At 35.7% G+C, this 22,546-nt stretch overlaps 1 protein-coding gene across 9 annotated transcripts in view; it reads right to left on the minus strand.

The window, feature by feature from the left end:
- naaladl2 (N-acetylated alpha-linked acidic dipeptidase like 2) overlaps positions 1–22,546 on the minus strand; it is a 635,527-nt gene that overhangs the window by 56,501 nt on the left and 556,480 nt on the right. The gene's annotated exons all lie outside the window — the stretch shown is intronic.

A 22,546-nucleotide genomic window follows, 5' to 3' on the forward strand; every position in this document is an offset into this window, starting at 1 on the left:
GCTAGCTTATGATCTTAATAATTTAATTGGTATAGTTATAAATCATTACAATACAGTTAAGAAGTCATTTACAATTTGTTAACTAAGTTATCTATTGGCCATCTATAAGGCACAGTTATAAATACTTAACAAACTATTAACTTTTATTAAACAAGTCATTTACAACCCATAAACCCCCTGGGGTCGAAGACCGCGTATACACGTTCTGACAAGTTTTCATCTCATTGAGCTGAAATGAACCTAAATTACACTTTCAGTTTTGAGCGTACAGATAAGATCAATACATCACGCCTTCTCGCATAAACCATTTTCACACAGAAAGTGACTTAGAAATTTTAATTCATTATATTGTTTTCTGTGAGCAAGTAAACAAGGTGACATCATTTTGAAGCAAAAACACTACGCTACAAGATCCAGTTCTCAAAAGTCTTGTGCACAAATGTTCTTTGTGTGTTTCATGGCCTTGTTTCAGTGACTTCAAAATTTTAGTTTTTCACTAACCACGCATAAACATTTCTTTCTCAAAAACACAAACACATAAAAACATGCTCCTATGGGTATTATTGTAGCCCAAATTGTGCTGTTTACAATGTTACCACACTTTAGCCATTTATATGTTTTTAAGATACTGAAAACAACACAAATGTCAGAGCATGTCCAAACTTCTTCATAGCCCCAAAACACCCTCAGACCCCAGAGGGTTAACTAGCAGTTTATTAATGGTCTATTAACTAGTTGTAACGCATAGTTATTCTAAAGTGTTACCAAATAAATGAATCAATAAATAAATAAATAAATAAATAATGAGGCTATTTATTAGGAATTGAAATTCAATATTTATTATTTTTTGTTAGAGAATGAAAAAAAAAATCTTACTTTAATAATAATAATGCGTTAATTATTAATAATAATAATACACTGTTAAGACAGTTGGGTTAAAAATAACCCAACATATAACCCAACTATAGGTTGTTATAGCACCTTCCAAACTATGGGTTAGGTTAACCCAGGGGTCGGCAACCCGCGGCTCTAGAGCCGCATGCGGCTCTTTAGCGCTGCCCTAGTGGCTCCCTGAAACTTTTTCAAAAAATGTTTGAAAATGGAAAACGATGAGGGAGGTAAATATATATTTTTGTTTTAATATGGTTTCTATAGGAGGACAAACAATCTTAACGTTTTCCAACGCTGTAAAAGTGTATAGAATATTTAATTTCAACATTTCTGTCAACGAAGATTTGCGTCATAGCCTGCGACACACGTTTCTATCAGCAGGACGGGATGCCAGGCAGGTAGCTGTTGTAAACAAACCGGCGGCTGTGTGATGCGCCATGGAGCGCAAGCTGTCTTTGCCAAAGATGTACAGCGGGGCACGCTTTCTCATTTTCCCTCCCTGAGAGAATTCAAAGAAGCCCATCCCGATCACTAACTCAACGGTGATTATTTACAAGGTGCGATCGTTGATATGCAAACTGCATTTGGGAGCAGATTTTGTGAGTTGCGAAAGGAAAAAACGAGACTGTCTTTCCTTGACACACACCCTTGGAGATTGACCCTTCCTTGTTGAGCACATTCCCAGGAATGACTCGAGCTGATCTTGAAATGGAAATGGCAGGGTGCGTTTTATTGCACTGTTTGTTGTCCAGATAAGGGGCACGTTGTGCACATTCATTTTGATGTTGTTTTTTTGAATCCTCAAAATAAAAAAAAACATTAAAAAATCTGATTTCTTTATTGCATTTCTTTAATTTCATCAAAGCAAAACATAATGCAATAATATTGTAATGAAGTTAAACTTGATCATTAAACATACTTCATTAATATTGTAATGAAGTTAAACTTGGTCATTAAACATATTTCATTAATATTTGAATGAAGTTAAACTTGATAATTAAACAATGCATTAATATTGTAATGAAGTTAAACTTGATAATTAAACATAATGCATTAATATTGTAATGAAGTTAAACTTGATCATTAAACAATTCATTAATATTGTAATGAAGTTAAACTTGAACATTAAACATAATTCATTAATATACTGTAATTAAGTTAAACTTGAGACGGCATCGTACAACAGAGTAGTCACGTGGCGCGTCATTCTCTACAGGATGCACTGCAGGGAAATGAACATTTAATCATGAAGGCTCAGTATGTATTTGTAGCCAACGAAGTCATTTTTTTAGTAGGCTAATATAGCTAATATAAATACATATAGCATGTGTTGCCATCATTATAATGCTTATATAAAGCCTTTAATTTTTTGCGGCTCCAGACATATTTGTTTTTGTTTTTTTTGGTCCAATATGGCTCTTTCAACATTTTGGGTTGCTGACCCCTGGGTTAACCCAATGCTTTGGGTTATATTGATTAAATATTATTATTTTTTCCATTCCGGTATTACTATTGCTACTATTACTAATATTACTATTAATTTTATAATTATGGCTGTGTAAATACATGCAAGAATATTGAAAATGCTTTTTTCCATTCCATTTTATTTCCAGACACTTTAGTTAAAATAAAGACTCACAAACAAAGAAGAAGCAAAACAAAATGCAGACAGTTATAAAATGTGCAAACAGAAAATCCTGTGGTGATGCAGCAGAATATGGAGCTCTGTGTGCTGAAGAGACTGTCCAGCAGCTGCAGCAGGCTTCACTCAGTGTTCACAGTGTACAATACATTTTAACTACATCCAAACACTTCTAAAAGATGGATGGTAAAACGGATATAAGAAAAAACACGATACCGAGAGGTAATTTGATAAAAAAATAACAACAATACTATTGTGTTAGAGCTTAAATAAACTTTATAACGCAAAAACAACATAACACACGCATAATTCAGTTGTTTTGTGTCAGTTAAATCCGTTGACTGTTGAAATTTAAACTTTTAACTCAACTGGTTAAGTTATTAAAAAAAATAACCCAATAAAGGTTAAAAATAACCCAACAAAGCACCAAATATGTTTAACTCAACCATTGGATTAAATAAATAATTTTTAGAGTGTAATTAATACATAGGATATTGTTTATTTATTTTTTGATTTATTGAAAAGTCTGTACTTTTACAATTTGACATATGCAAATCACTGCGGAAAGAACCAACAGGCCCATGTCATATACAGTAGGCTACATTTCTTAATAAATAACCTGCTACAAAATAAAAGCATTAACGTATGGTATGTTTTTTTGTTTTTTTTTCATAAGTTTTGGAGCATATACTAGCTTTAAAGACGTAAAAAAAAATTCTGCTCGGCTGTGTTCAAAATGACATCAATGTGTTTCAAACTGCAAATGGAGCACAATTGTAAACATGAAGGTCGCTAAAACTGAACTGTAAAAATACTTTGAAAGCAAATTACACCTAAGAGAGACTACTTTAAAACTTTTTTTTTTAAAGTTCCAAGTTTAAATGTTAGAATGTTCTAAACAAATAGGGCATAGGGGGATAACTGGGAATAGAACACAGCAAGGAACTATGTTTCTAACTACAGCTCCAGAGGTGGAGTTGCAAGTGCGAATGTCAGTTGGAACAATGGATTTGGGGAAACAATGAACTATGTTTGCAACAACAGAACTTGCGACCTTAGTTGGTTATCGATGGGTTTCGGAAACGCACCCCTCATATAGTATTTTGTACAATAATTTTAATATATATATATATATATATATATATATATATATATATATATATATATATATATATATATATAATTTTTAATATTTATTTATTTATTTTTCATTCATTTTCCTTTGGCTTAGTCCCTTATTTAACAGAGGTCGCCACAGCAGAATAAACCGTCAACTATTCCAGAATGTTTTGCCCTTCCAGCCACAACCCAGTACAGGGACACACCCATTCATTCTCACATTCACTACAGCCAATTTAGTTGGTCCAGTTCTCATATAGCACATGTCATGCACTGTGGGGAGAAAGCACCAAGAGAAAATCCATGCGAACGCGGGGAGAAATTGCAAACTCTATACAGAAAAGCCAACTGGCCTAGCCGAGACTCCAGCGACCTTCTTGCTGGAAGGCAACAATGCTATTCACAGAGCCACCAAAATGAGAAATTTAATTAAATTAGGTGATTTAAGAAGGAGTATTTTAAACCAGACTCCACATAAATTTACGTAACAAAGTATTTACAAAATTTCTGTATGATTGACTTATAGTATATAATAAAGACTGCACTGTAATCCGGACAATCTTATCTGTACACATTCAATTTTGTAATAATTCACATGCTTTAAATGTATTTCTTAAATTATTATATAAGATAAAAGATGATATTTTATCTTAATAAGAAACAAAAATGGGTATGGAAAAACTTTCATCTGACATCTAACCCTATGCCCGGGTCACTGCATCCATGCATGATTTATAAATACAATGAACTGTGTTCCTGGAAAGATAAAAAAGATGATGATGAAAAACCCTTCATACACATTGCCAAGGTGTACTGATGAATTGTGATGACATCACTAGCATGTGAAGCAAAACAAGCCTTTAGAAGCTTTCATAGAATTGAAGTGTCTATTGACAGAGAGAAAAAGGAATAGATGGAAGAAAAGTGAAAAAATATATATGTTTACAGTTATATGTTTAGAGATGATAATATAGTTTCACATAATTTCACGGTCTTTATTAATTGAAAAGTTTTTGGGTTTCTGTCTTTAGTATCCATTCCAAATAAAATCTGCAGTTAGTTTTATGTATTTTTTATGTATTATTTAATATTATTTATATTTTTGTTGGTAGAGGTATGCTTTTCAAGCTTGCATTGCCTTATTTACTTTTATTTTTATCCATGTGCATTATAATAAAGTACTGCTATTTCTCAAAATCAAGGTTTTAGGAAAAACGGTATTGAGCAGGGAAGCTCTTCATAATTTATGTAATCCAAGTTCATTGGAAATGCATCAAATATGAAATACATTTTTGCAAAACATAAAAAATGTTGCTCTAGTAAAAGTAAAATTGCTTGTTTCAGATGACAAATCCACTAGAGGGCATTGTCTGCATTTTCACTAATTCATAGGGTATGTTTTGTTGTACATTTCAGATACACACTCTTCTTGTACACGTCCATGAGAATGTGGGGCTTCAACCCAGACCTTAACCCTTCCCTAAACCAAACCAATAGCGTTTCAGAAGCAAACACAAAAAAAAAAGACAAATGCACACACATAGTTTTACTTTTTTTTTTTAAACGACGCTTCACCGGACTCAAACCTGAGAGCATCACATCGTATAAACACTGAACAAAGTGAGCTAAGAAGCAAACTGACCACACCAGAAAAGTTGTCCGTTTGGAGATAGATTACAATTATGGATGTTTGATTACAACTCATAGACACCATTAATGTCTTTTATGGTATTTATTTGTTGTGCAATGAAGTGTACAAAAATATTATATAATATATCGCAGTAGAAATTATGTGTTTCAAAATGAACAAAAGCTGTTGGTATCATACTGCCCAGTAGCATTCGTTTTACCTAGAAACTGCAATCATTGTGGTTTTTACATTTCTGAGCTTGTGTTGCATTTACAATACCCCCCCCCCCCATTGTTATGATTGCTATAAAAAAAGTAAGCAGATTATAATAATGTACAAGACAGTATGCACTTTACTGTAATAGAATTTGTCTTACACTATGAAAACATACTACAAATAATCACTCAGGTTAATGATACAGGACTGCTACAAACGCACAGATTAGATGCTTGCCGAGTTGTGATGTGTTAATTTTTGATTACCAATGTTCTCAAAAAATGTGCATGGCTCAGAGCTGTAAAGATAGTGAGAAATGTATTTTCCCTACAGAGTACAAGGATAGCAACACCCATGACTGCATGTTAGATTTGCATTTGTTTTCTAACAACTTTAAACTATGTGCCATTTTGCTTCATTATAGATGCATATCATATGTGCTTAATTGGCTTTCGTGGGACTTCAAAAAAACACTACATGGTCCATTTTCGAAATGACAAAGTAAAAAAGGACATCAGAAAAACACTGAAAAGATTGAGTTTGAAAGAAGAGAAATGATTGCCTGCTTCAAAGGGTTTTTGTGCTCAGAAATTATTCATACAGAAAAAAAAAAAAAAAAAAAATCGCTATCTATTTGGAGACCTGACAAAATACAAGATGCCATTTTTATGTGGCTTCACTCGAAACAAAGGCCAAAAAAGTAGAAAATGGCATTTGAAATCAGAACTACTCAGTGTGAAGGTCATATAAGGTTTCCTAAATATAAGCAAGCAGCATTGAAACTGAACTTTCTTGTCAATAAAAGTACCGATACAATTACCATGCTGACAGGTGAAAAAGGTCATTCTGACTGGAATTGTACACAGTACCTTTTTTTTTTGTCATAATCTTGTATATTTAAGAAAAAAATTAAAGAAAAAAGAAACTGTTACATGCATACATATTGCAGGGCTTGAAATTGCGACCATTTTAGTTGCATATGCGCCCGAAATTTAAGCTATGCGACTCATAATATATATTGGGAGCATTAGTGTGACTGCATATTATGGTTGTAGTGCGAACTTTTTTTGTTCGTGGTAAAATCGGTCTTCCCTGCCCCTATATTGGTTCATATTAGCTGTTAATCACTCAAGACTTTCCGCTGTCAGATGACAGGGAGGGAGCTTTTGTGACCGCGTGGAATGCAAACGGCTGAAGAGTGAAAAGTACACTGACTCTCGATGCGTTGTATGCACTGCATGTTCAGCCATCACAATCTCACGGCAATTCATAACTTTTTCATACGTTTCCTCGTGAGACCAGGCTGCAACAGCGCAAATGTCCGCTAAAACACCATCGCCAAAGAAGCTTGCCTTTACTGAGTTTAAACTGATGCGGGTTATAACCAAGAACAGTATTGCGCCGGTGGTCATATTCATACTTCCATATTTGGAAAATCCTGCTCTGCCCCCCTCTTATTGGGCCGGCTGAACACAGAAAAATGTAATTTAGCGTATAACGAGGCTGAGCATTAAAACGAAACGAACTGAAACTTTTAAACTTTTTTAAACTTTTAAAAGTGAGACTTTTCTTCCTTTCTTTTGTCCGTTCTTTCTTAAGGTGTATATTATTTTTCTATTTAATTACTGATGACTGCTTTGCAGCTTTCAGCATTGAATTGAATGATTTATTATATTATTTTGTTTGTTTTGTAGCAGAAATATTATTTATTAAATTGACATGCATTAGTACAAAATAAATATTTCTTACTACAATGCTTCATTTGTGTTCAATTTATTTTTCATAAAGTAACAGTAGGACTTTATATAGCAGATAACTTACATTAAAGCACATTCAAGGCAGCATGAAGATGAGAAATATAATTCATTATTAGTATTATTGTCATCATCATCATCATCATTAATATTTTATAATTATTCAACATTCATTTTGGAATTATTGCACAAATATTAAGTCATCACAGCATTAGTTAGATAGTTGTTTCTGGGTTGTTTCTGTTAGTCCCAATTGATGTTGTTTTCAAATACAATAAATCCTTTAATATACAACTTTTCAAATATATCATTCATTTTTGGTGGATGCTCCTAATTTTTTAGTGGATGCTCCTAATTTTTTTCTGGTGCTCCTAAATTTTTTCTGGTGCTCCTAAATATTTCAGGTTGGGAGCACAGGTGCTACCAAGTAAGAAAGTTAATTTCGAGCCCTGTATTGTTATAGCATGCAAACTGTTACATACAGTAGCTGGCCCAAAAAGGTGGGTGTGATTTTGCCAAGCATGATGCAATCCTGGATTAACATCCATGTTGATCCTGGAAGGTGATTTTTGTTATAAACTCCAATCCATACATTTTCCACACTATTAAACCCAACCATAACTGTAAACTATTCCCAAATATTGTTGGTGATTTTAACGACCTGTTTATGGCACATTAGTATATGTGTGTGGGCAAACTTTTCATAGTTCATAGTGGTGACCATGGTGCCCATTTTGAAGTCAGCCATCTTGGATCCAACTTTTGTTTTTACAAAAGAAAGATGGTCATTTGACACATCAAACTTGAAGGTAAAAAAAGGTTTATCATAAGCATGTTATCAATACTTTATTACACAGTTGGCATTAAGAAAAAACATAGACACTTTATCTGACTAACATCAAGCAGCAAAATGTGTCTGGAAAAATATTCACAGGCTTTTATGTTTATAAACCGCACGTGAATGCGTCCGAGTGTTCTGATTGGCTAAAGTAGACGTCTAGCGTCAGCGTGTTCTAGACGTGAACGTGCTCTTTCCGGCAATCTTCCTTCTGTGTTCACACAGTGCAGGATTCTGGCAAATTACCAGTAATGTTACAACTTCCCTTTCCGGAAAATAGCCGGAACATATTTAACGTTATTTAAAAAAAAGGCCTGTTCACACATACAGACCTTTCCGTAAAATTGTTGGTCATTTTCCAGAAAGGTTTGTATGTGTGCAAGGAGCTAATGTCTTGTTAGATTGTATATCATGTATAAATATTGTATAGCATCCATTGTAAATATTATATACCTATATTTATGGCTTCTGTTTTCAAGGTGCTATTATGACACTGCTTCTCAACCATGTTGGAGGACCACCAACACTGCCTATTTTGGATGTCACCTTTGTCTGTTACACCCATGACAGGTCTTTCAGTCTCTGCTATTGAGCTGCTGATCTGAATCGGGTGTGTTAAGTTAAGGAGACATGGAAAAAGTGCAGAGCTGGCGGTCCTCCAGGAATGTGGTTGAGAAACACTGTATTATGATATAGTATGAAGAGGTGGATTTTTTCATGCAGGATGCCACTGAAGGCCTTCGGGTGAAATACATGGCGTGTAAGTTTTACCACACCAATATGGCTGTGTACACACTATTCCTACACACACGTCTGTGCTTCCAAAAATTGATTTTGCAATATAGGTGCTCTTCAGAGAGACAACATTTTAAAAAGAGAAGGCAAGGGGGATCTAATTTTCATTTAAGGTCCATGAACCAGCTTTTCAGAAAGAACATAAGGTAAAACGTGGGCAGTGAAGGCTATGACATGCTCTGAAAGGACAAGCAAACTTGTCCTTAGAAAGTACCAGGCTAACTCCTAGATGTCGTGCCATCTCGATTTTAAGTTTTCAACCTTCCAGCAAAAAGGCCTCAAAAGAACAGAGGGCTTTTTAATCAGCAGCAGTGATGGATGAGCTGAGAGTTTTCACCACGCTTGGGACGAACCGGCGAACACGAAACAGAGACATTCGGACAGCCTTCGCTCCGTGGACAAATTACACTCCCCTGTTACAATGCATGTCAAATGACTCTCGCGTCAGCTCTCATACAATGAGACGCCAATTGTGTTAGAAAGGTGATAAAAGAGGATCTCTGGGAGAGCGCCATCCAAACATGCAGTTAAACCCAGGAGTGTCTGGAAAAATTACTCCTTGACATCTCGTCATGTTATGTATTAGGCGGCGATAAACTCCTGATATGCTGCCAGAGGAGGTGGAGGAACCAATCACACGCCTCGTTTGGGGAGATAAAGTGGAAATGTCTGTGCTTTCTTGGTCTGTCAGGGACCTGAAAACGCTGACTTCTCCAGCTGCTGGAGATAAGTTACTGTAAAACATACTGTTAAGAAACTTACTGATAGTGTGAATTTGCACCTGCACAAAAAAAAAAAAAAAAAACTAAAAAAATAAAAATACCACCACATATACATTAATAGGCCCAATCCCAACCCCTTCCCCTTGGCCCTTGCAACCGAGGGTTAAGGGGAAGGGCTTCAAAATTTACCCCTAAGAATTGGGACAGCACTACAGCACCTGCACACGTCATCATATGAGATTAGACGATCGCGACTGCTGCAGTTATTCCAGTTGTGTTTTTTATTGGTATTTATCCTCAGGAAATCACTAAAGGCATATAGTATGTTATCATAACGATCTAATGTGGCAATAAGATTGTAACTGCGCTGTGTATATACACAGTGGCCATATTCATCAATGAAAACACACCAAAAAGAACATTTACATTATAGCAAACACTGTAAAATGCCAATTAACAGCCACAAGACATTACTGACAGGGGATTTGAGTGTCAGAATGCTGTAAGATTACTTTACAGGAGTTATTAATAGGGATTATAGGTTGCGAAATTTAGCGGGTTATTTTTTTTTTTTGCGTTTTTTTTTTTCTTAAAGCATGACGGTAAAACGCGAACGCAGTTATGAATATATTAAAACATTTTTTTTATTTGTTTGTCGTTAAAATTTGTAATAATGACAAAAAATACTAATTTGTGGATCCCATTACTTCCGGGTTTAGCAATACTGCCTTTGTGGCAGGTGTATTCTGGGAAATTTTCTTACCCCTCGGTTTCAAGTGTGGTCCTAAAAAAATCTTTGTTCGAAGGGCTATTCACCCCTTCCCCTTAGCCCTACGCCTTCAAGCTAAAGAGAATTAGGACACCCCTACCCCTTGGCGTGCATGCGCAAAACGAGGGGTAGGGGTAAGGGGAAGGGCTAAGGGGTAGAATTGGGATTGGGCCATAGATGCAAACAAGTAGGTAATAGGTAATGCAAGGAAGAAGTTGTTACCATACTATTGGTATGACTTAAGATATTAATTTTAGTTTTCTGAAATGTCTTTAAAAATGTAGCAACTTTAAGTTAGTTTATGTTTTAAAATAATAAAGAAAAGTATAAAATAAAATATAATAAATATAATGAAAGGTAAATATAAAGAAATAAAGCAATTAACATGGGAATTGGTTTAAAATATGCTTTTGTGAGCAATGCTCAAAGTTTAGAATCACTGATATACCTTAAAATGTTATCTTAATATTTGTTTATTATTAGCGATGGGAAAAGTATGCACATCCGTTACTTTAGTAGAAGTACAGATACTCATGTTTAAAACGACTCTGGTAAAAGTAGAGGTACTGACTACACTTTTGTACTTTAGTAAAAGTAAAGAAATACGGACTCAAAAATGTACAAAAGTAAAAAAAAAAGTAAAAAATACTGGTTTCAACCAGTCTAAAGACATGCGGTATAGATGAATAATAGGTAACTAAATTAGCAGTAGTGTATAAGTGTGTGTGTGTGTGTGTGTGTGTGTTTCCCAGTACTGGGTTGCAGCTGGAGGAGTATCCACTGTGTAAAACATATGCTGGACTAATTGGTGGTTCATTCCATTGTGGCGACCCTGTATAAATCAGGAACTAAGTTTAAGGACAGTGAGTGATATAGGTAGGTAACTAGACCTCACAGCCTATTCATACATTAATATAAACTTACATTTCTGATTTTTATAAGAAAATGTTTGTTGCCAATTGTATGAAAGTAGCCAAGCAGCATCCCACCCTGTAATACTGTACAACAACATCACAATGACATGATCTGCCAACTAATTACAGTACAAACAGCCAAAAAAATATTGCCACAATTTACACCAGAACAGCCCTCCAGAGTACACCGTTATCGACAACATGACTATTAAGTAGCTAATTTGAGTCATGTCATTCTGACGCCACTGACATGTTCATTGACACAGAAACCTAGTTTTGAGAGATGAACTAAAGATTCTGAGCAAGAGACTGGCTTTTATAGGTTTCAATTCTGATCTGAGCAATGTACCAAAGTGACTGAGAAAAACTGTAATACATTAAATCTATGTTTAAAGCAACATACTGTACATGCATGACTGCAACCTACAAAACAAGTGCATGATCTTTTTCACGTAATAAATTGAGGATCTTTTGCATTTTATTTTTATTCATAAATTACCCAGTATAGTTACTTTTGTTATTGTAAAATATTTGTTAAAAATAAAGACAACAGTATAGGCCTACAGGAATATGCTAAATCATATAGTCAATAAAAACTGAAAAACAGCATAATTTCTGTATTAGGAAATATGAATTTATCAGATATAAGGGAAATACACCGCAATGTATAAATTTTGAATAAAGTGTTTGATTGTTTTAGTACTAAATGTACAAATCTTTACAAAAAGCACTATATTTTGCGGTATTAGATTGAAAGACCAGAGTGCAGTATGATCGGAAGTGGACAAAAGGCATTCAAACAGCATGTTTTTGAACTGGAATGTGTCTCTCTTTATCTGTGATCCGAACGAGTAAAAGGTGTCTTATTAACGTGAAAGAGGGCTGCATCAGTCATGTTAAATTTGCCGACATACCCTGTCCCATCTGCGTAGTCATCCTTGCTTGTCTCATAGTAATCTTCATAAACTAGCCCACGTCCGGTACGCAATACCCTGGAAAAGGCCGCGCAATGGCAGAATGCAGGCCACGTAATGAGGAAAAATAGACTGACTGGATCAAAAGCGCTAATATTATTACGCAATGACAAGAAATAATATAGATTGCGCCACCAAAAACACTTGAAAATGAAAGTAACAAGCGTGGTTTAAAATAAAAAAAAAGTAAAAAGTATGAAGTACAGATATTTGTGTAAAAATGTAAAAAGTAGTGGAGTAAAGTAATGATACCAGAAAAAAATCTACTAAAGTACAGTAACAAAGTATGTGTTACTTCGTTACTTCCCACCCGGAATCTGCGCGCGCAGAATTCCGCAGATTTTCCACAGGTTTTAGCCCATCATTAAGTCTGTTTATTTACTTGAGTAAATGTGTGTAAATCTATATTTATTCAGTTTTTTTATTAATTTCAGTAATATTATTGACTAATGTGAAAATGTTCATCTGATTTATGTGCAATGCAGTTTGTACAGTACTATTTTCTGTCTTTTACTAGATATATTATATGACAAACTTGCTTTATTTATCAAATAAAGTTAATCTAATCGGATTTGCATTTTAAACATTAAATAAAACTTAATTTTTTTTTAATTATTTTATATATTAAAGTTTTAGTTATGATACTTCCAAAATAATTCTGCAAATTTTTACCAAAATTCTCGACAGAAATGGCAAAAAACGTCCGCAGAATCCGTGTGGCCCTAAAGCAAACTAGAACAACACTCACTCCAAAGTGGATGTAACAAAATATACAGAAAATCTGTAAATTCCAATAATTTACACCCAAAAACAAACGTGTTTCTATTTAAGCTGTTAAATAATGCATTACAGCTCATCCGCAAGTCAGTGTTAATTTCTATAAGAGGGAAATTGTGCGGGCAACCAGCAAGAAATGGTTGAGGAGAGCATCCCATACCTTTCTGAACCTGAGTGAAAGACTGGCATATCCCACTGTCTGCCTGTCTACATGAGAAACTGCTGCTGTCTATAGCCCTATTCGGTTATAATTGTTTCTCATGGGGAAGTTATTTCCAGCATTGAGAGGGGTTAGTCTGTGATTTTATTGCTGTCCAAATCCAGAATGTTGTTTTTCTCCCACCACCCACATAAAACTCTCCAGCTGAATTACCTTTTTACCACACAAAGTTTAATTGCTGTCCAAATTCATATCTCGGAGTTTACAAGAAGGATAAAGCCAAATGTCGTTTTGTGATTTTTTTTTTTTTTTGTGCTCTTGTGGTTTGGATCAGTTTCAAAAACTGTCCAGTTTCTCTACATCTGTTGTGCTTTGCTCTACTTTGCATGCATTTTAATGAGTCTTTTAAATGTTTTATTATTTTTTTGCCCTTTTGGAAGCTTTTGTATCCTTTACAAAGGATAAATCTAATTTAATATATTGTGTCATCTGTGTCACATATAAAAGATGAGCACAGGTACAATGTGCACAGTGGCCTCCATCATTCGTAAGTGGAAGATGTTTGAAACCACCAGGACTCTTCCTAGAGCTGGCCGGCCATCTAAGCTGAGTGATCGGGGAGAGGGGCCTTAGTCAGAGAGGTGTTCAATAACCCGATGGTCACTCTATTTGAACTTCAACGTTCTTCTGTGTAGCAATCCATCAGGCCTGTATGGTAGAGTGGGCAGACAGAAGCTACTCCCAGCCTGGAATTTGCCAAAAAGCATCTGAAGGACTATAAGAAACAAAATTCTCTGATCTGATGAGACTAAAATTGAACCCTTTTGAAAGAATGCCAGTTGTTACGTTTGGAGAAAACCAGGCAGCGCTCATCACCAGGATAATACCATCCATACATTGAAGCATGGTGGTGGCAGCATCATGCTGTGGCGATGTTTTTTCAGTAGCAGGAACTGGAAGACTAGTCAGAATAGAGGGAAAGATGAATGCAGCAATGTACAGAGACATCCTGAATGAAAACCTGCTTCAGAGTGCTCCTGACCTCAGACTGGGGAGACAGTTTATCTTCCAGCAGGACAATGACCCAAAGCACTGATCAAAAAAAAATCAATGGAGTGGCTTTACAACAACTCCTTGTCCTTCAATGGCCCAACCAGAGCCCAGACCTACATCCTATTAAACATCTCTGGAGCGATCTGAAAATGACTGTACAACATCACTTCCCATCCAACCTGATAGAGCTTGAGAGGTTCTGCAAAGAGGAATAGGCAACAATTCCCAAAGACAGGTGTGCCAAGCTTGTGGCATTATATTTAAAAAGACTTGAGGCAGTAATTGCTGCCAAAGGTGCATCGACACAGCATTGTGCAAAGGCTGTGAATACTTATGTACATGTGAATTTTCCTTTTTTTTTTTTTTTTTTTTTAATAAATTTGTAACACTTAAATTTTTTTTTTTTTAAATTATGTTTTCATTATGGGGTAATGTGTGTAGAATTTAATACATTTTGAAATAAGGCTGTAACATAAAAAACTGAAGTCCTATGAATACTTTCCAGATGCACTTCACATTAGATTAGTCAGTACTGAAGGCAAATATAGAGCTTATCTAACAAAAAAACTTACGATAATGGTCCAAAAACTAGTACACCCAGATTTATATAATATAGAAAAACATTCAATAAAAATTTATAAAACACGAAAATCTTTTGGAAAATAAAATGTTGACATTTTGAAGGTTGTATTTTTTATTCTTTTTTATTTTTCAATATTTTTCCTTAAATGAATTGAATTATCTTTTATTTTCTAAATATGTTTAGTAATAAATATATCTGTTTAATAAATCTGCTATGTTTAAATGCACCAAAATATATTTCCTAAATTCACTGAGAAATGGATAAAAATAATACATTTATCAAAATGGGGTCTACTCAATTATGCTGAGCACTGTATATATACAATTATAAACATTAAAAAAATCAATCAGCTGCATCAAATACAGGGCAAGTTCCATGATCTAATCACTGATGATGTGTCTTAATGCACATCTGTTTGCACCTTTTTTTGTGTGTGTTTTATGTCTATTGTTATTGTTTTTTACTAGCTATTGCACTTATATGCAGATGTCACTCCTGACACGGTAAAGTATGTATGTGGTGATAGACCTAATTAAAAAGTATGTATAACAAAAGCTTTATTCAAATAAAATTAATTAGCAAAATCAGTAAAAGGCTGTTTTCTCAGTTTCAGTATAATAAAGGATCTAGTTGCTAATTTATCTTAATTTGAAATTGCATGCTTTAATTTGAATGAGTTTAATCAGTGAACAGTCATGCTGACTTAGACAAGATGTCCAATTTTGCCGTCTCTGTCAAATTAAATTTACAAGAGAAACGCCATACAGTGAGAGCATGGTAAATTCAAGTTAACTTTAGGCCACTTTATTAGGTACACCTTACTAGTACTGGGTTGGACCCCCTTTTTGCCCTCAGAACTACCTTAATCCTTCGTGGCATAGATTCAACAAGGTACTGGAAATATTCCTTAGGGATTTTGTTGAATATTGACATGATAGCATCACGTAGATGCTGCAGGTTTGTCGGCTGCACATCCATTATGCAAATCTTCCGTTCCACCATTTCCCAAATGTGCTCTATTGGATTGAGTTGTGGTGACTGTGAAGGCCATTTGAGTACAGTGAACTCATTGTCATGTAAAAAAACAACAGTCTAAGATGATTTGCGCTTTATGTGTTGTCCTGCTGTAAGTAGCCAACAGAAGATGGGTACACTGGTCATAAAGGGATGGACATGGTCAGCAACAATACTCAGGTAGGCTGTGGCGTTTACACGATGCACAGTTGGTACTAATAGGTATTAATGTGTGGCAAGAAAATATCCCCTACACCTTTACACCACCACCAGCAGATGAACCATCAAGATGAACCATCAAGGCAGAATGGATTTATGCTTTCATGTTATTGATGCCAAACTCTGACCCTACCATCCAAATGTTGCAGCAAAAATCAAGACTCATCAGACCTGGCAATGATTTTACAATCTTCTATTGTCCAATTTTGGTGAGCCTGTGTGATTTGCCTCAGTTGTCTGTTCCTAGCTGACAGGACTGGCACCCAGTGTTTTTTTTTTTTTTTTTTGCTGTAGTCCATCTACCTCCTGGTTCGATGCGTTCCTCGGTAGTAACGAGTGTTTTTTGAGTTACTGTTGCATTTCTATCAGCTCGAGACCAGTCTGGTCATTCTCTTTTGACCTTTGGCATCAACAAGGCATTTGCCCCCACAGAACTGCCACTTACTAAATGTTTTCTTTTTTCAGACCATTCTCTGTAAACCCTAGAGATGGTTGTGCGTGATAATCCCAGTAGATCAGCAGTTTCTGAAATGCTCAGACCAGCTCCTCTGGCACCAACAACCATGCCATGTTTAAAGTCACTTAAATCACCTTGCTTCCTAATTCTGATGCTCGGTTTGAACTGCAGCAGATCGTCTTGACCATATCTACATAGACAAATGCATTGAGTTGCCGCCATGTGATTGGTTGATTAGAAATTTGCATTAACGAGCAGTTGGACAGGTGTACCTAATAAAGTGGCCTGTGAGTGTATAATGTAAAAAAAAATACGGCTAATAATGTTGCTAATAATTATTAACTAATTATTAATGTTGCTAATAATTATTAACAACACAATTATTTAAAATAACACAGCAAGAGACTAATGAGAACCTGCACTGAAAAGAAGATTCTTCTGTTCACCAAATCTATATTTAAAAATTAAATGCAAATCGCTTATTAAAAAAAAAAAAAATGTTGTTTAAATTAAATTCAATCATTAAATGTAAACATATTTTTTAATGCAATTTATTTCTATAACGTCCAGTCTCTTGTGTCACATGATCTTTCACAAATCCATTCAATTCAACGATTTGCTTAACACACGTTTCCAATTAATATCAACATTTAAAACAGTTGTGCGTCTTTATAACTTTTGTTGACGCTGGCACTCTTTCCAGTTCCTCATCACCTCGTCTCTTTATCTACCCTCAGTCTTTCACATCCCAGCGGACAAAAGCCCCATCTGTTGGACACACACTGAGTGCAGTTGTACAGGGATGCATCGCTGAGGCCCGAGGCACAAGACTGCACTCGACACATTGTCTTTCTTCATTAAATCTACTCTGTGAGCTTTGACATACAGTACCCTGTTCTGCAGAGTTTCCACATGTTCAGCAGCTTCTCGTGCTCTTTTTATGAACAACCACTTTAACACCCTTTACCAGTATTGCTGTTTAAAGGGATAGTTCACTAAAATAGTAATCATTTCCTACTATATAACCATGCCACTCCAAACACATACTACATTCTATTGGTGATATTGTATGTTTTGCTTCGAGCACATCACTTTTTTGAAAATTGCATCATATATCTTATGACTGCAGGTTACTGTATATGCTTGTTTGCTGTTCCGTACACTCAAAGCTTCATCTCTGTCTGATATTTGATTGTAATGTAATATTGTACACTTTTGCAAAGCTGCTTTGACAGTATTAGGATGAAAATCACTATGCAAATAAACTTAATGAATAAAACTGCACAAAATAATAATTTTGCAAAATAGTGCTACTGCTAGTAGTTTTATGCTGTGTTCACACCAGACACAGAACGCGCGGATAAATCGCGCTATTCGCACGTAAATAAGTGAACATTTGAGTTTACTCACTTCATTTGCGCATCAAACCCCACTTCATTCGCGTATCAAATTCACTTCAAAACAGATGCGGATTTGCGTGATGGGCAGTGCTTCTGTCTGCCCGTTGACTGTAGCTTCGTTGCTAAAAGGCTAACATGGATTTTATGAAGAAAATAACAGTGTTTATGTACTTTATGAAGACTAAAAAACAGCGTTGATACGTTTAGGACCATGTCTGAGTCGACTACATGCTTTCAGAGGTGCATCCAGCTGTGTAAGCTCATAAACGCCTCCAGAAACTGAACCTGGATCACGGAGGCTTTCATCAGTGCTTCCGACTGAGCCAAGCCCAGTTTGATGACTTGTTGTTGGTGTCGGCTGGAAGATTTCCCCCGGGACACCATCAATAGGTTCTACGTCACAATCACGCCCCACAAGAGCAAGCTTCTGATTGGTTAACGCGGCAGCGCAAATGTCCACTAAAGTTGAGATTTTCGAACTTGAGCGATTTGCGCATAACGCGCATCAAATGCGCAAAACGCTTAATTCGCACCGCGTCATTCGCACGTATCGCGTCCAGAATGTCTATTTGCGCGTTTGCATTGACTTAACATGTCACTCGCGCTTGAGGTGCGTTCCACATCTGGTGTGAACGCAGCATTAGCTTTATTCCAGTCTTCAGTGTCACATGATCATTCTAAAACAATTTGAGTATGCTGATTTGCTGCTCAAAAAATGTGTCTAAACAACTGTAATGTTAAAAACAATTGTATGCAGTGTATTATAATGTGGAAGCCTTTATTTAGTACTCTTATTTATGTTACATTATATTTTGGCCTATTTCCACTGAGTGTTACAGTAGGGTATGGTATGGAGCACCTTTATCAGGCTTGCGTTTAAACTGCCAAAACGATACTAATAGTACGAAAGTTTCAGTCAACGTCATTCTCGCTCAAGGAACATTCAAAGTAAAGCTAGACAGGTCATTGACATCATATGAGAAGCACTTCTCACAAAACAGAAAACATGCAACATATAGCCAACAGTCAGTGCAAACCTCTCATGTGTATCTTTGTCATTCCGAGGTCATAATAGTACAAACTGTGATGATAATAGTTAGTTTGTTCATATTTAGGTTGCTGAAAGAATCATTTGCTCCTTTGTTTTTCAGGCTTTTCCTTTTTTTTTTTCGTCCTTCACTCAAATATAGACGCGCAGCAAGCTCAAGAGAGATAGCGAAACCACTCGCACTTTAGATGGCCTTACAAACAACTACTGTGGAAAGCGGTAGATTCTGCTTTTCTTCTTGGCTTTGTGGCCGTTTATCAAGACGACGACAAGGTTTGTTTGAGCTCGGGTTGACTATGGCTTGTTATTATATGCATATATTATTACGGTGTACTATCTCGACTTTGTATTTAAAAATGGCGCTTCCTTTGTTTTCATTCTCCTGCTTTTACACGCACTGGTGACACCTTTCTGTAAATCAATAGCGTTCAGCTGCACATTTAGCTCCACCTTTTGGTACCCTTTTGTCATGCTAGGTACCCAGAGGTATCCAAAAAGCTACCTACAAAGTTGTACAGTACGTTTCACTTTTTGGTAACTTTTGACAGTGGAACAGGCCATAAAAGCATATTGAACCATACCGTACCACTCAGTGGAAACGGGCCATTATATACTCAACTATGTGGAGGAAATATAATTACACAATACATAAATACATAATCATAAACTATTTTTTTTCAAATTAATTATGTTCATTTTAATTATATATTCTTCATTAATCAAAACAAGTACTTTTTCCACAAAATTATTTAGCAACAAAAACTCTTTTTGGCCATATAATAATATGTTTATTTGCGGCTCAAGCAACATAAATATATTACTTAAAAGTTTGGGGAATGGAAGATACAGTGCTCTGCATTTATAAGTACACCCCTCACAAATAAATTTTTTATATTCATATTTTTAATTGGAGGCAGTATGGTGGCGTAGTGGGTAGCACGTTCGCCTTATTGAAAGAAGGTCGCTGGTTGGAGCTTCGGCTGGTTCAGTTAGCGTTTCTGTGTGGAGTTTGCATGTTCTCTTTTTGCTTCTTGTGGGTTTCCTCCGGGTGCTCCGGTTTCCCCCACAAGTCCAAAGACATGCAGTACACGTGAATTGGGTAGGCTAAATTGTCTGTAGTGTTTGTCTGAGAATGAGTGTGTGTGGGTGTTTCCCAGTGATGGGTTGCAGCTGGAAGGGTATCCGCTGCGTAAAACATGTGCTGGATAAGTTGGCAGTTCAATATACAGTATTATATTTGTGCATATACATTAGATTAGTAAGTACTGAAGGCAAATCTAGAGCTTACCCATCAAAATAACTTATGATAACGATCAAAAAATTAGTACATCCAAATTTATATGATGTAGGAAAATATTAAATACAAATTAAAAAAATCAAGAGAAGCAAATATATTAAAGATGTAGTAGAAATTGTGTAGGTTGTATTTTTATTATTTATTTATTTATTTATTTATTTATTTTTGCAATATTTTTTCTTGAACTTAACTGTATTATCTTTCAATTTCTAAATATGTTTGATTAAAATAGTATTTTAATAAATTTATCTGTTTAATAAATCTGTTTTGTTTAAATGCACCAACATACATTGCCTAAATTCACTAAGACATGAATAAAATGTTCATTTTCAAAATGGGAGTACTCAATTATGCTGAACACTGTAAAACAAATATATAATTATACAATTACAAAAAATACATAATCAGAAAGTGTTTATTTTATCTTATATATTTTCTTTCAAATTATTTTTTCTATTAATTAAAAACTCAAATAAAACTGTGTTTGTTTTGATCATATTATAAAAAAAATTGTTCTCAAAAACGTCTGCATTATAAAACAATGCCACGCATTTATTTATTTCTTTTTTATTTAACTTTACCTGCTAATTCAACACCGTCTTTTTTCCCGTTTTCTTAATTAAGCATTTTTTAGATAGCTTTTCTCTTATTGAAGAATCTTTTTCTAGTCTGATTCAATAAGATATGCCAAAGCAATTATTTACTGAGAAAGTAAAGATATCCCTCCTCATATCCCTTTTATTTAAAAAATGATATATAGAAATGAGGAAGATTTCCAATCCAATTCTGTGAATCTTTATCCTTCAATTGGTGAATTCACATTAAAACAACTGCAAAGAGCAGATGGTGTATAAAAACAATAATAATAATAATAAAAAAAATAACTCAAATATTGAGATCTGAAATGCAGTGGAGATTCCAACAATGCCATCTGATGGAACATTAGCACTGATGGACTTAAAACAATACCATTTCCAAATAAAACACATCTCAGAGTCTCCGGATAGGGATCTCTAGACGCCCTTTAACAGACGAGTTGATTCAAGGGCAGAACGTGTGAATTAAGATGCTTCTCAGGTAGAAGTTCCCCTTGGAGTCCATCAGCAGATTCCTGCCCCTTTCCAGGTGCCATGTAAGCAAAGCTGGCAGAGTCTTCCGTTCACCCTTCTTCCCCTGCCCGGCTAGTGTCACTCAGGCTGTCAAAGTACAATACCAAGCCTTCAGTCTTCACCGCCGCCACTGTTTCCATCTGACACATAACAATGGCTGTCCTGGGACGTTCAATCACACCAGCAGCTGCTCTCAAGCTCACAGCTTCCTCTGGCTGGCAGCTCCTGTTCTCTCAGGCTTTCTACTCCTCCGCCGTTTCTGCCTGGCTGATTCCCAGGGCAAGCGACGCATGGCAGGTTAATTTTGAAAGAAGCTCTGGGTGGCATGAGTCCATCTCTCTTGTAAGTTCTATTTGGTGCAGAGCTGCACTTCTTACACGCACATCCTCAATCTTTCCATTAGTGAATGCTCCGCTGGGCTTCGTACTCAGAGGTCGGTTCTGGTAAACTTGACTTGAGACACTCGCTGGTAACACAGTTGTTATCCAGGTGAGATGAATAGTGAGCTGTCAGAGTTGGTACCCATCACGCACTGCACTCAAATGTAGGCAGATCGGTTATTGGGGTATGTACAGTTTGTGTTAAAATCTAATTCAACTAAATGTTTTCATCAATTAAATACATACTTTGAAATTGTTTTAAATAAAACTAATTCAAATAAAACAAATAAAAAGAGTGGGGCAAAAAAGTATTTAGTCAGCCATCAATAGTGCAAGTTCTCCCACTTAAAAAGATGATAGAGTCCTGGGGCCTCATGTACGAAGACTTGCGTGGAAATCTTACTAAAACATTGCGTACGCACAAAGCTGTAAATGTGCGTACGCAGAAAAAAATTCAGATGTATGAAACACTGCGTACGCCGAATCTCACGCATATTCTTTTGTACATCCGAATGAACGTGAAACTGAGCGCAACATGCACGAGCACAAAACCCCTCCCTGCCTCCTCCCCCGTATGAATATGCTAATGACTATGCTAATGGGAAAACCCAACGAAAAAGCAATGGCAAAATCAAGCAAAAAGAGAAACTTTGAACAGAATGTGAATTGGAGGTGCTGCTTTCGGAGGTAGACCGGAGAAAAGCGGTGTTATTTGCAAGTTTGTTCTCCGGAATTAACAACAAAAGAAAAAAATAGAGTGGGAGAGTTTAGCTGATGCGGTTAAC

The sequence above is a fragment of the Danio rerio genome, chromosome 11, assembly GCF_049306965.1.
Source record: "Danio rerio strain Tuebingen ecotype United States chromosome 11, GRCz12tu, whole genome shotgun sequence".
Lineage (NCBI taxonomy): Eukaryota > Metazoa > Chordata > Actinopteri > Cypriniformes > Danionidae > Danio > Danio rerio.